Source organism: Gasterosteus aculeatus, chromosome 1, assembly GCF_964276395.1.
Source record: "Gasterosteus aculeatus chromosome 1, fGasAcu3.hap1.1, whole genome shotgun sequence".
NCBI classification, from domain to species: domain Eukaryota; kingdom Metazoa; phylum Chordata; class Actinopteri; order Perciformes; family Gasterosteidae; genus Gasterosteus; species Gasterosteus aculeatus.
The window spans coordinates 24,793,980-24,806,582 of NC_135688.1; the positions used below are offsets into that span (position 1 = coordinate 24,793,980).

The 12,603-nt window shown below is 46.7% G+C and overlaps 1 protein-coding gene across 2 annotated transcripts in view; it reads left to right on the top strand.

The window, feature by feature from the left end:
- Positions 1-326: 326 nt before the first annotated feature.
- The window catches only part of LOC120828768 (E3 ubiquitin-protein ligase Midline-1), a 37,632-nt gene continuing 25,355 nt past the window's right edge, over positions 327-12,603 (top strand). Inside the window, exon 1 of one of the 2 annotated variants that reach the window (XM_040192350.2) lies at positions 327-565. The gene's annotated coding sequence lies outside the window, so the exon portion shown is untranslated. Of the gene's footprint in view, positions 566-11,709; positions 12,115-12,603 lie in introns of those variants that run through there. The other variant, XM_040192341.2, reaches the window with a different exon arrangement.

Here is a 12,603-nt window from a genome sequence, read left to right on the forward strand (position 1 = left end):
CATGTCTCTGACATAGCGATCCATCTAGATTTTTCCACAGGAGACACGTCTTACTGTCGGGATGGGATCCCAGAGAGGTGTGATAGACACGCCGAGATGCTGGCTATCGTCTACTGTCTCACCGTCCATCTGGTCTGGATCAAACTCCGAAAAAGGGTCCAAGGAAGCTCAGTAATATAAGCATGAGCATTCCAAACCGCCGGACTAAGCACTCGCAGGCTTGTTCCCTTTAGCCCGCTTCCCGCTTGACTGAGCCTGAACACATGACAAGTAAAACCCGAAGGCAGGGGGGGGGGATGTGGTTGAACAGGAAGGAGGAGGAGGAGGGGAAATGCAAGAAAAGAGCCAATGTGTTTTGATTTGCGAGTACACTGGGTGTGTGGATGCATGTATCCGCGTCCTGCCTCACCTTTCTTTTCCATCCCTCTGACTCTCCCGCCTTTTTTCCCTTCACTTTCACCTCCTCTCGCTTTCTTCAAGGTTATCTACTATTGTTTTCTGAGACTGGACTCACTGCACGCTTCTCTCCTTTTTCTTTCGGGAGGACCATGTGAGGCTCTTGAATGTAAGTGCCTCCTTTGTTGCTTAATTCACTTTCATTGGGACCATTCCTTTCGGAGCAATAGGTTTTCGGGTCTCCTTTTTTTCCCTTCTTTTCTTCCTCGCAGCACATGCACAATGGAATGTCATACATCGGAGGGGTGGAGTGGGTCGGGACGGGGTGGGGAGGGGTCGTTGTTTTTTGGGGGGGGGGGGCTGGATGGCTCCATGTGGTTTAGGCGTGGGAGTTGGACGCACGTGTCTGCTGCTGTCATTGTGTCAGCGCAGCTTCGTCTGGAGCTTTAATCCCAAAACGCTGCGTGTGTTATTCATTGACTTTTGGCGAGCTTTGTATTTGGTGAACAAGTAATGAGTGCAAGATGAAAGGTCTACAAGGTTATACACGTCATTTTGGACAAATAGGAACAATCTTTTTTCATACTTTAACCATACAATGCAAAAGCTTGCCTTGTAAATAGCATTACAAAAGTCTAAAGTAAGGACATTAATGCCTTATTTTATACTTTTACCTAAATGTGCACAATTCTAAATGACTAAAATAAGAGTCTTTGTGGACACACATTTCCTGCAGGTTCAGTGGATGTAGTTGTTGCTGTGTAGTTATTGTAATCATTACGTATTAAACGCTGCATGTACCATTATTCCTTCAGCATTCATCCAATATTCCGTGTACATGAGCCGATTGAAACCTTTGCTGATTTGGAATCACGATTCTGTTGTTGGAGCCAATCTTCCTCATCTGTAAATCCCAAAGCCAAATATTTAGCTTGTCAGTATAATAGGCCTTGTTTGTAGGCTTTGTCAGTCTCTTACTTATAAATTATAAGGATGCAGCTTACGTTTCAGTCAAAAGCAAAGATAAGATACATGCACTTTATTTAAAGACTTCATTTCTGGTATGTGTCTATGAGGACAGAGACTTTACAGAGGTACACCAGTTTTGTTCTATAAGCTGTCAAAAGCTCAAAGATGCTAAATAAAAAAGCTGAAAAACATTTCAAGGCATAAGTGCACTCAAATATTCTAAAAAGCAGCTGCTCGACTGACCGACGGGTTGAATGCTCATTACATTGTACGACAGTTATGTTTTTTTTTGTGGAGTTACTCAGCTTCCAAGCGGAGAGCTCTTCATTCAAGTTCTTTGCTACTGTGGACACATTTTCGGAATGTAGCGATGTTTTCATTGGTGTGTTAAAGGGCGGCACACACACAGCTATACATATTGAATGATGACATGAAATGCACAATGGGCGCTGGCAGTCAGTGAGATGTATTGTATGGCTGAAGCCAGAAATACAAGCTTATATCTTTATAAATAAAAAATGTGAGTATTAAATATACTAGTTTAGGTTTTCCGGAGTCCCGTTAGTGAGTTGACCTTTTGATTCAAGAGGGATAAATGATTCACTTCTATCCGAGCTGCGATAACAGACGTATTTGCGTTCCACAAATGGCCTCCATTCCACGCACTCCATCGCCTTATCAGTGCTGACATGTGGAGAGCGAGGTGCTGCTGAATGCAGCAGGATGTGACAGTTGCGTACCTGGAGCCCCCCGGCGCTGAGCTAAAAATGAGGCTAAGAACGGTGTACGCAGTATGGAGGAGACGTTCCGCTTCGTCCCAGTGAGAAGGGAAGGTGTTGGAAAAAGCCAAAGCTGGCTGGATGGTGAATTAAAATAAAGTCTGAGTGTCGTTTAGGACTCATCGGTTCCAAACTGTGCCCGGGGTTGCTGAGTTTTTAGAGGTAGCAGCACCGTTTGTTTGATACGTGCCAATGTTGCTACCTGGATATTTGCCTCTATATTCAATTTTTCGTTTTTCTTGCCAGAATGAATGAGAATAAACTACCTCCAGTTTGCCGGAGATTATTTCCAGTTTTAAAACCCTCGCTGCCATACTTGGAACCCAGCGGCATCTCGAGGTAGGAGCTAGTTGGCGTCGGCGACAGCCAAAAAACGTCCAATCTTTTTCATGCCCAGCCAAACCCCCCCCCCCCACATTCCAGCTTCAAAATCCCATCTCTCTGCTGAGGACTCCAGAGCTTGGCTTTCACGTTTCAACTCCACGGCAGCAGAACTCCTGGCTCCTCGCCATCGCCTTGTCTTTTACCGAAGCCCAACCAGAAAACGACTTTGAATAGAAGGGGGGGGGGGCAGGGAGGCGGCTTCGGGGAGTCTTAAATACACAAAAGAAGCATTTCACTTGTGGTGACCCCCATTTTCATCCGTCCTTGGGTGGGGATTGCACTGTGTGAGAGGGGCTGGCTTGTCCTCCGGGTGACCAAACACGGCCCTTCAATGTTTATCTGCACAATGACAAAGCTTCAGAGAGCCAAATACACTTGGTGATGAGATGGAGCGTGAACTAGTCAAGTGCCCCGCTCTGTTGGGTCTGCGCTAAACACACAGCTCCGGCTCCGGCTGCGTGGGCGACTCAACTTCTCCTGATGCGCAGTGTGTTCGGGACAATAGTACACTGTTGCTATTGTCAGACGTGCTGGGAACCCCCACACGGGATGACATGAATAGAATATTTAGTTTTCCCCTTTGATGGCCACTGACGAGTGTATTAAATAAGTTGTACTATAGTGATTTAATGCCACCAAACCGGGTTTTACAGTTACTGAAAATAGAAATGCAGTGATCGTGTTACAAAGGGATCAACCAGGAGTGCGCACAAGCACGTAACGCTGGAATGGAAAAATCAAACTTTTGTTGTATTTCTTTGATGGAGCCTCGTGCATTGGCGCCAATGATGAGCCAGCTCCACCACAGGAGTAGGATGATTGAGTGTGCGGTGTGGTGAGCAAACAACCAGACGCAAACTCAACAAATTACTCAATCCGACCCCTCTGCCCTTCATTTATGTGTCCCTGTCCTCAGAATCAACTTTCAGACGATAGTGAGCAGATGAAACAATCTTCATTTAGTCAAAATTACTGAAACGTACTGGACTAAACACAGGCCTCAGGAAGGTTCTCTACGAGAAGGGGATGATGAAGAAAACAATTTGTTAATTGTATTACTTTACAACAACAATGTCTGTATCACCAAAACGTGACCTGTCATCATGAACAGAGAGCATTCAACGTAATGTCCCGCTGATAAACGCTGTGGCTCGCCTATATGTTAATTGGCACTGAAGCGCAGAATCTGGCCAAAAAGCAGAAGTTGATCGATCAGTCCTGGATGAAAATTCAGAAAACTGACAGAAGAGTCAGGAGGGTGGTTTCTGAAGGCGCGGGAGTCATGTTCAACATAGAAAGATGCTCAAATGAGCCCTTATTTCTTCTTAGATCATGCTCTGCCATGTGATTCCTGGAAAAGATGCTCCCAAATCGCAAAAGAAGCAGCTCCTGTACACATCCAAACAATGTGACTCCCCACCAGTCAGAGAACGCAATCTCAGTCTGTGTGTGTGTAATGTATTGAAACCAAGACAACCAATGTAGTGATGACAGACGAAAGATTTTATTGTCCAAACACAAACCCCATGTGGAGGCTTGTAAAATATGAGTACGGGCGGGCGTTTGTGATTATTAAAAACAATCGGATTTGCGTGCTGTCGCAACAGCGCTCAGTGCTCCAAACGTCTGTTAACTGTGGGGTTGATCACTTTTCATCCACCTGAGTGTTGAGGGATAAACACAGAAGGAATGTGTCAAGTGAACAGGATCACAGTCACTTGGAAACCACACTGTTTTGGAAAACTTTACCAGAAACACCACGCTCAGTATAAATTCCACTATCTAACACCACGGATCGTGTTGCATCCACTGACGGCTCTATCTACAACACACATTAATCCATTTACTTACAAAAGGTATTGAATTATTCTGACTTCTGGGATAAGGTTGAGGCACAAGTTTATAATGTATTTATACTTCATAAATTCTCTGGACTGCCGAGCATCTGCAGAACTTCCTTGAAAGAGAATTGCATTGCTATGAAAACAGCTGCATATCCTACTTCAATAGTTACTGCTTGATTCTTCCATCATGTATAATTAAAAACAACATGACATTTAAGTTAATGTCACATTGTTAGAAAAGAAAAGGAAACCATCCTGAGGCAGACTCGCTCCCCTCTCAGGGCACCCTGGGGTGCCACTGTATCCACATCCAACACGTCCCAGTGTCTGATCACCATTCAGTGTAGGCCTCTCAGTGATCTAACACGTGTGTTAAACACTCTCTTTATTTTCTAGCCCCGTTGTTAATAATTGTGCAGATGACGTAATGGGATGTGTGCAGATGTGTGCGCAATATCACTAACGGTTTTATGGATCCCTTTGTTTGTGAGAGCAGTAACTAAACCAACACAGTGCCACAACGTCTCTTTCCAACTCTGGAAAAGTATTGATTGAACCTCTGAGAGGTGTGTGTGTGTGTGTGTGTGTGTGTGTGTGTGTGTGTGTGTGTGTGTGTGAGAATCCGTCTGAGCCGAGGTGTTGGCTCGGTCCGAGGGGACGGCTCCAGCTCGATGGAGAAACAAGTCGTGTAGAGAGAGCGAGCAAACATGTTGGAGGCAAATGTCATTCGCCTTTAGGAAGTCTTCGTCCCCTGGAAAGCACCTCGGCGGGGTGGGGGGGGGGGGGGGGGGGTGGGGGGGCCTGCCTGTCACAATACGGCATTAGAAGGGAGCTTTTTTGTTTTTTTATTTGACTCCCAAAAAGGTGCCACCTCTATACGTTGACTGCAGTTTTTTAATTTTATAACAAAATCTCAGGGACCCGTCACCGGCAGAAACAGGTGATTTGGGTGATTCATAGTTCACGGCATTAACGATCCAACTGAGAGCATCATTTATTCCATTTATAATGTACGACTGTCTGTAGTCACACTGTACGGGGCCCTCTTACCCCCCCCCCCCCTCATACAAAATGCATGTCTGCTGATTAACGTGCCCTCTTTCGATTCCCCTCGCTGACTTTGTGCTTCATTTTATGGCCGTGCAGGACGCTTACTTTGTGCTAAACTCATGTTTGGGTACGTGTGCGCTCTCCCTGTCGCAGGTGCTGACGGGCTCGTACATCAGAATATTTTGTCACTTCCAGAGTGCATTGTTGCATTACAGCACACACACACACACACACACACATTGTGAACACAGAGCTGCACCGCACTGCGGGGAGGGAGAGCAGGGGAGGCCGGAGAGCCTGGCTTTCACTTATAACTTATTCATGCTTCACACAGTCATTCAGCACACCTGGGGAAAAAGTCAATCTCCAATCGCGGCGGGGAGGCTCATCAAAACAGCAGTGGATGACTTTAGAATAACTTCCTGGCGTAGCGTTTGCCATTTTCTCCTCCGCGGCGCTGAATGACTGAGTGGCACTAAACGAGGAGCGGTACGGTGTCACCGAGCAGCTCTTAGTGGCCCCTGATGGGGAAGGGGAGCGATCCACAAAGTGCGCTGATGTGTCACGTGACTCAATGAGGCTGTCACATGGGCCTTGACAATAAACATTACATTAAAAAGAGGCTGCGCTCCGTGTGGATCAAAGCTGTACACATAATGCTGATATTCGGATTCTAATCCAACAGAATGCCGCACATCCTTCTCTCTCTCTCTCTTTATGTCCCCCCGCATGTCTGTTCCTGCCGATTAAACAGTATCTGCGCAGAGTGCCAGTGTTTCCTCTGCACAGCGCCAGGGACGGGTACAAACAATGGATTTGTGTTTCAGTGATTCACACGTGGAACAGACGGCCAGCTAGAGCGCGAGGACCTGGTGGTGTTGAGTTTAACAAATGTGTGTCGGATTAGAAATCTGTGAGCTTTTGTTTCCAGTTGAGGCTTACGTCCTTCAGATGTTTAATATTAGGACTGTGTTCATACTAAGACGCGATTCACTAACCAGCAACGTTTGCTGTCTTTAAGTAACTGAACTCGTGCCGACCTCCGCTTTTTTAAAATGCGGAATGAGTAGTTACACAACGGCCAGGGACAAATGGTGAGGTAATTGAGTGCAAAACACAAGCGGAGCATTGTGGCGAGATGCGTCCGTGCACTAATTGGAAGGCTTGACGCTGGACATAATGAGGACTTAAATATGACTGCTCTGTGTAGAACATAACGACCCTCTTCTCCTGTGAATTCCACATAAATATGCGTCAAATAGACCGGCTTTTACCCTGCACACCCTTATTTAACACCGCCTCCTTTCTGCACTTTACTCCGTGCAACAATTTCAACGGACAACTCCGCGACGGCTGGAATAGCAGATTAGCTCCGAGACCGACTCGGCTGTACGTGAGAGCCGGCTGAAGCCGCCCGCGCTGTGCGTGATATTCAGTGACCTATCCGATTCAGCGGATGTGCAACCGACTTGTGCTAAACCTCGAAGAAGTCATTCCCGATGTTGATTAACTAGGATTTGTCATGGTTTAGCATGTCAGATGATTGCCACGTCTTTCAAATGAGCTTTAATGAGAATCTGCATCTGAGTCAGTAAAATCCTCAGTGATTCATCAAGATGGTCTCATTATAGCGCTTCTGTGCGTGTCCCAATCTGGTCACGGTGGTTTTTTTAATCCTCGTCCGCCTCGATACGCAGCTTCGTCGGCTGGATACATGATGGGCAGCAGGGCGTCGTTTGAAAATATAGGCAAATATTTGCACAAAACAAAGAAAAGCGCTCGCGTCGCAATGGATTTCCTCGAGGTGAGTGACCTTGAGCCGTTGGCCTACTGGGGAAAGTGTCCGATTGAGAAAATCGATACAGAGGTGTGTGTGTGTGTGTGTGTGTTTTGGGGGATGCATTCATGAACACAAATCGCTACGGGATCCTTTCGAGTGTATATCTGGAACCTGGCTGGGATCGACCCCTCTTTCTCTCTGCAGTATCCTGAATGATGTTTTAATCACGTCCAGCCAGAAGGATCCAGATGTTCGGAACTAACCGCAGTTTGCCATTTCTCACTTTCTCAGAAAACGCCATCGGATGGAAATAATTCCATCAATTTGCGGGTCTGGTCGACTCTCACAAAAACATTTATAGAAATACGTGTCCTCTCCTTAGATAATCCAATCGCGTGTCGTCGCCCTCGCCAGGTCCCGCAGAGGACGTTTGTCAGGTTTGACGGCTCACACACGCTCTGTTGATTGACCCAACAAAAGCGGTTTCTCAGGCAGCATTAAAGGGTTAGTTCGCAGTGAGAACATGATAGTCGGTCCTACTTGTACGTGAGGGCCATCCGGGCTGCATTTCCCCCTTTTCCTTTTTGATTTCAAGATCCAGCTTGCCCAACAATATCTATCTGAGAGCAAACTGTGCAGCTACACCGAGTGTTCTAGACTTCTTTATCGCGTGCCCATCCCTCCATGTCTGCCTCGCTCCCCCTCCTCCTCCTCTCTACAAAGTTCTCGGGGGTGGGTGCGGGGGGGCATATCTTTGTGGTTATTTATCTCTGATTAAAATCTGTTCATTCTCCGAGACTCCGATACTCCGACACTCCGACTTGACAGAGACGCGAAGCTCCGGGACACAAAATCTCAACAAAACCCCAAAATTCGCACTAATCCCAAACTATGCTGTCGCGTCTCTGCTGGGCTGGTACCAGCTGTGCATCTTCCCCCCCTACTGATTGAAGCCAGGACTTCACCGCCTGCATGTGAACTCACTTAGAATGCCAGAGGTCAGCTTGAGGTGAAATGTCTTTAGTCTCAGCTGTTACGGCCTAAAAAGCTTTTGAAAAAAAGAAATGAAAAAAAAAGGTCACCAACGCGTCTTTCACGGAGCGGGAGACGAAGCAACAAACGGTGCAGACTCAGGAGCAAAAAAGGGAAAAAAGGGCTTTTCTCAATGCTTATCTAGTTTAGAATCTTAGATTGTGATCAGTGACTGGGGAGGGTTTATGACGCAGTATATCCAAGTCATAAAGCATCCTGATGGGGCACACATGTGGCGGTTGAGTTGAAAAGGACGCTGGCCATGTGGCCTTTCGCGTTTATTCAAAGCCATTTCAAAGATCGGTGTCGTGGTCACGTGTCCATCTGCACATATGTGTGATGTAAATCCCACAAATCCCACACAGACTGCCCACCGCGCTGGTGCCCTCCGGAGAGGTCTCGGTCGTAACCCCGGCGGGCTTCATCCCTTTAATGGTCTCGACCCGAGAGAGGAGACAGAACCCGGCCACATTCCGCTCATTCCTGGTTGTTAAAAAATAGGACCTCTCTAAACTCGGCGGAAGCGAGCTTTCCTCATGTCTGTTCTTTGGAGGGTTGGAAATTTAAAAAACAGTCTGAGCGAGAGCTTTAAAGAATTTTTAACTGTACTATAACTGTTTATCTTACTTTGTCCACCCTCTCTATGGCCTCCTTGCACTAAAGGAGAATCATTAGGCCTTTTTTTGATATGTTGCACAAAAATCTCAATACTCAGTACCCTTCATCTCTATTTGCACAATGTCATCTGGAGCACAATCAAAATATCACCGGGGGCCTGACGGCGACGTACAGTTCAAGGTGAAACACTCGCGTGACAAAACCTCAGCTACTGCGTCTGCTGCTTCTGGACTCGAATGAGCGATGATGCCTTCATTCTGTTGGACAATCTCCAAAGGGAAAACAACTGGATGTGTCTCATTGAGTCTATATATATATATATATATATATATATATATATATTGGGCCTGTACTCTCCAAAATCTATCTCCCTGCATATAAAAATTTCAATACAAAACTAAAATGACTTTTTAAAACCGTTAATGGTGTTTTGCTTATTTAAAGCATCAGCTGGAGCTTTATGCAGGGACAACATTCAACAGTTTCTGTGCCTTTCTCAACCGGAGAAGAAACATCTGCGTCCGCCCTCGAACAGCAATGGGCCAGCTGTGTGAAGCGGAGTGAGTCAGCGGGGTTTTAAGATGTCCTCATATCAGAGATTCAGTAGTCATTACCAGCGACTCTTGATACCCAATTCCATCCCATGATTAAAAACTAGAAGCCTTAAATCTCGTGTACCTCAACAGACACTCCCTTACCGGCAGATTTATCACCCCTGATGATACGCGTCAGGGATAAATGTGAAGTTTGTTGCCAAAAACTAAATTTGACACCGTAACATTTAGGGATATAATGCAGTTATTACAGAATAGCTCTTGAATGCATCATAATGCAACCCAATACACACCTCACACGCTCGCTTCAAGCTGAATTTTTATCGTGAAAGCTACAGACTCAGTTTATCTCTTTGTATGAAAATTGCAAGTGTCATTTTGTTGTAGCACATACCAATTTCACAACTCCATGAAAAACAAAAATGTATTTTTTTGCATTAAGGTCAATGCACCGTGTGTGTTTATTTCATACTTATGGGACCAGCAGTATGAGTGTTAGCGATTTGGCTCTTGCCGGGAACTGACTAGAGATGGAAACTGTTTCCTTGTTCTTTGCCAGAAGAACATTCTTTGGCGGCCGCCTCACCTCGACTGATCCCACTCCAATCGCCAGAAAAGCCACAATTCCCCCCAGAAGACACACACACACACCTCTATCCAATACCACGAACAAGCTGTACAGTTAATGAAACGGGTCGTACACACTGGACACACAAAATAGACGTTTGTACCACATAACCCACCTCTGATTTTTGTAAAATCCTTCAGGGAATATGTATGAATTCACTAAACAAACTATTTGGAATCAGTCGTTGCTTGGCATTTCTTTGAAGCATTCACGCCTTCTGGAACGTATTCCACCCAAAACAAACATCCAAACTTCATTTGATGCCTAAAAGTCACATTGCAAACAGCCATTACTGGCTTGAGGATCCTGCAGTCCAGGAAATAACCCGTGGCTCTCTGCGAAACAAAAACACATTTGACACTGAACAATAGCGCTCAGTCCCCTAGGCTAACACGTTACGGATCATTTGGGCTCTAGCGACCAATGAGCAGCCAGATTACAAAGCTTCCGCATCACACGGACGTCCAATTTCTCTATAGTGGTTCAGGCTGATTCTGTTTTTTTTGGCTTCGCGCTTGCTTCTGTTATGCGCAATTGGCAAGACTAAGACTGCCACCCAAAGGGAGTCGGACATGGCCGGGAGGTACAGCTCACAACGAGACAGCTGATGCCGGCTGAGGGTTTGTGATCAGAGGCTGCAGGCCTGGCGGAGCGGCGTGCTTTGTGCGGGAAGGGTAAATGATCCACCACAGAGCAATCTAAGCTGCTTTGCGAGACACATAAGAAAACAGGGGGGGCCGGGGGTTGTTTGCATGAGGGTTGGTCAAAACAGCTGAAGTTTCAGGGTAGTGGGAGAGACAGCAGACAGACATTAAATATGATGGTAGTTTAAATCCCTGCCGAGGACGTGTCATGGATGCAGTAGGAGCTCCAGGAAATTCCCTGAATGAAGACCTCAAATGCAGAGAGGCTTTCAGGTGTTTGATTCAAAGTTGCTTTTCATGTTTGTTTTTTTACTGCAAATATAAATACATCTCTTAGTGCATTTCTTCTGGTGATTTGGATTATTTGGCAGTCACATCACCTGACTCATGTTACGAGTGTGACGTCACTGCTTCTGTATTCATAAAGGTTGTGTTTTATTTTAAATTAACCACGTAAGCTACTTTCAGTGGAGGTAAACTCAACCGGTCAACGCTTTCCTTTTTCTACCCATCGTTGTCTCTGAATATGCCTACGCTAAAGGCACTAGAGCCACAAACTGAAAACCGCCTGGCAGTGCGATGCTATGCGACAGCGGGTCAAAGTTCAGCCAAAGGAGATTGAACAGGACACGCTCGAATCCGTCGGCCGGAGCGGTCTTCATCTGAAGTGAATGGCAGACGGGGCAGATGCAGGACGTTAAGCGTAATGCGATGTGTCTGCACTTTAGGGCGACCCGAGGGTAATTGTGTGTTCAAACAAACAACTCGGCTATTAATCAAACAGGGGTAAAAACTTTTTTTTTTAAAGTGGAAGATCACAGTAACTTATTCTTTCTTGAAGGCATTGGACTTCCTGCATTAGGAGACGCCCGCGCACGTCCACATCGCTTTGCGTGACAGCGAGAATATAAGCATGGACGGGCGGCGCATGCAAACAGGCGGAATGTCTGCATGACGCATCCGACACGCACACAGACGGCCAAGGCTCCACCCCCCAGTGCTGCAGCGATTGGCCTATTTAGAAGCAGATCAGCCCACTGGCAGATTTGAATACAGGGGGAAACAGAGAGGGCGGGATGGACGGGGAGGAGGGGGGCGGAGCATTAGTTTGTCTCTGCTCTCTCTCCCTCCCTCTCTCTCTCTCTCTCGCTCTGCCGGGTCAGGATGGAAAGGCTTACACAGGCACGGGGGGGGGGGGGGGCTGAGGGAGGGCAAACATGTCATGAGAGGTGATGACACAGCCACGGAGACATATCCACATCCTCACTGACTCCCAAGTTCACTGCCCGCTGCCGCTGCTGCTGCTGCCGCCGCCGCGTCCCAGGGAGGAGAGACAGAAAGACCAGGAGACAGCCTCCATTCCCTGCCCGCCTCCACCTCTTCCTTTCTTTTTTTTCACCTTATGTGTGGATGATGGGATTTTAATCATGTGGAAGGTAAGAGAAGATGAAAGGAGGAGGAGTTGTTTTGGCTTGTTTTGTTATGCACACTGTAAAATAAAAGAGTTTTCTTAAGTGTGCGAGGCCCTGGGGGATTGCTGCATGCCACCCCCCAGCCCGGCTCAGATTGTGTTTGTTGTCCGGGGAAATGAGGAGTCGAATGCCAGCATTGCTGGAATGATAATGACAGAGCAGCGGCTTCGGAACAGCCGGTGAGTTCTGTGGAGCCGTCTGCATCACGGCCGGGGCGGGGGGGGGGGGAACTCGCGTGGAAACACTTGCTGAAATTGCCCTTTTATACCGCATGAGTTTGTTCGTACCACGTGGAGAAACGTGATTCATGCCTTAAGTCTTGGAGTTCTGAGCAAAGTTTTACAAAAACTTCAAATGTTGCCCTTTTTGTGGCGACATCAACCTTTGCTGGACAGATTATTGACCGACACTTTTGAATACTGACCCAAATGACACATTCAACTCCATGTGTGT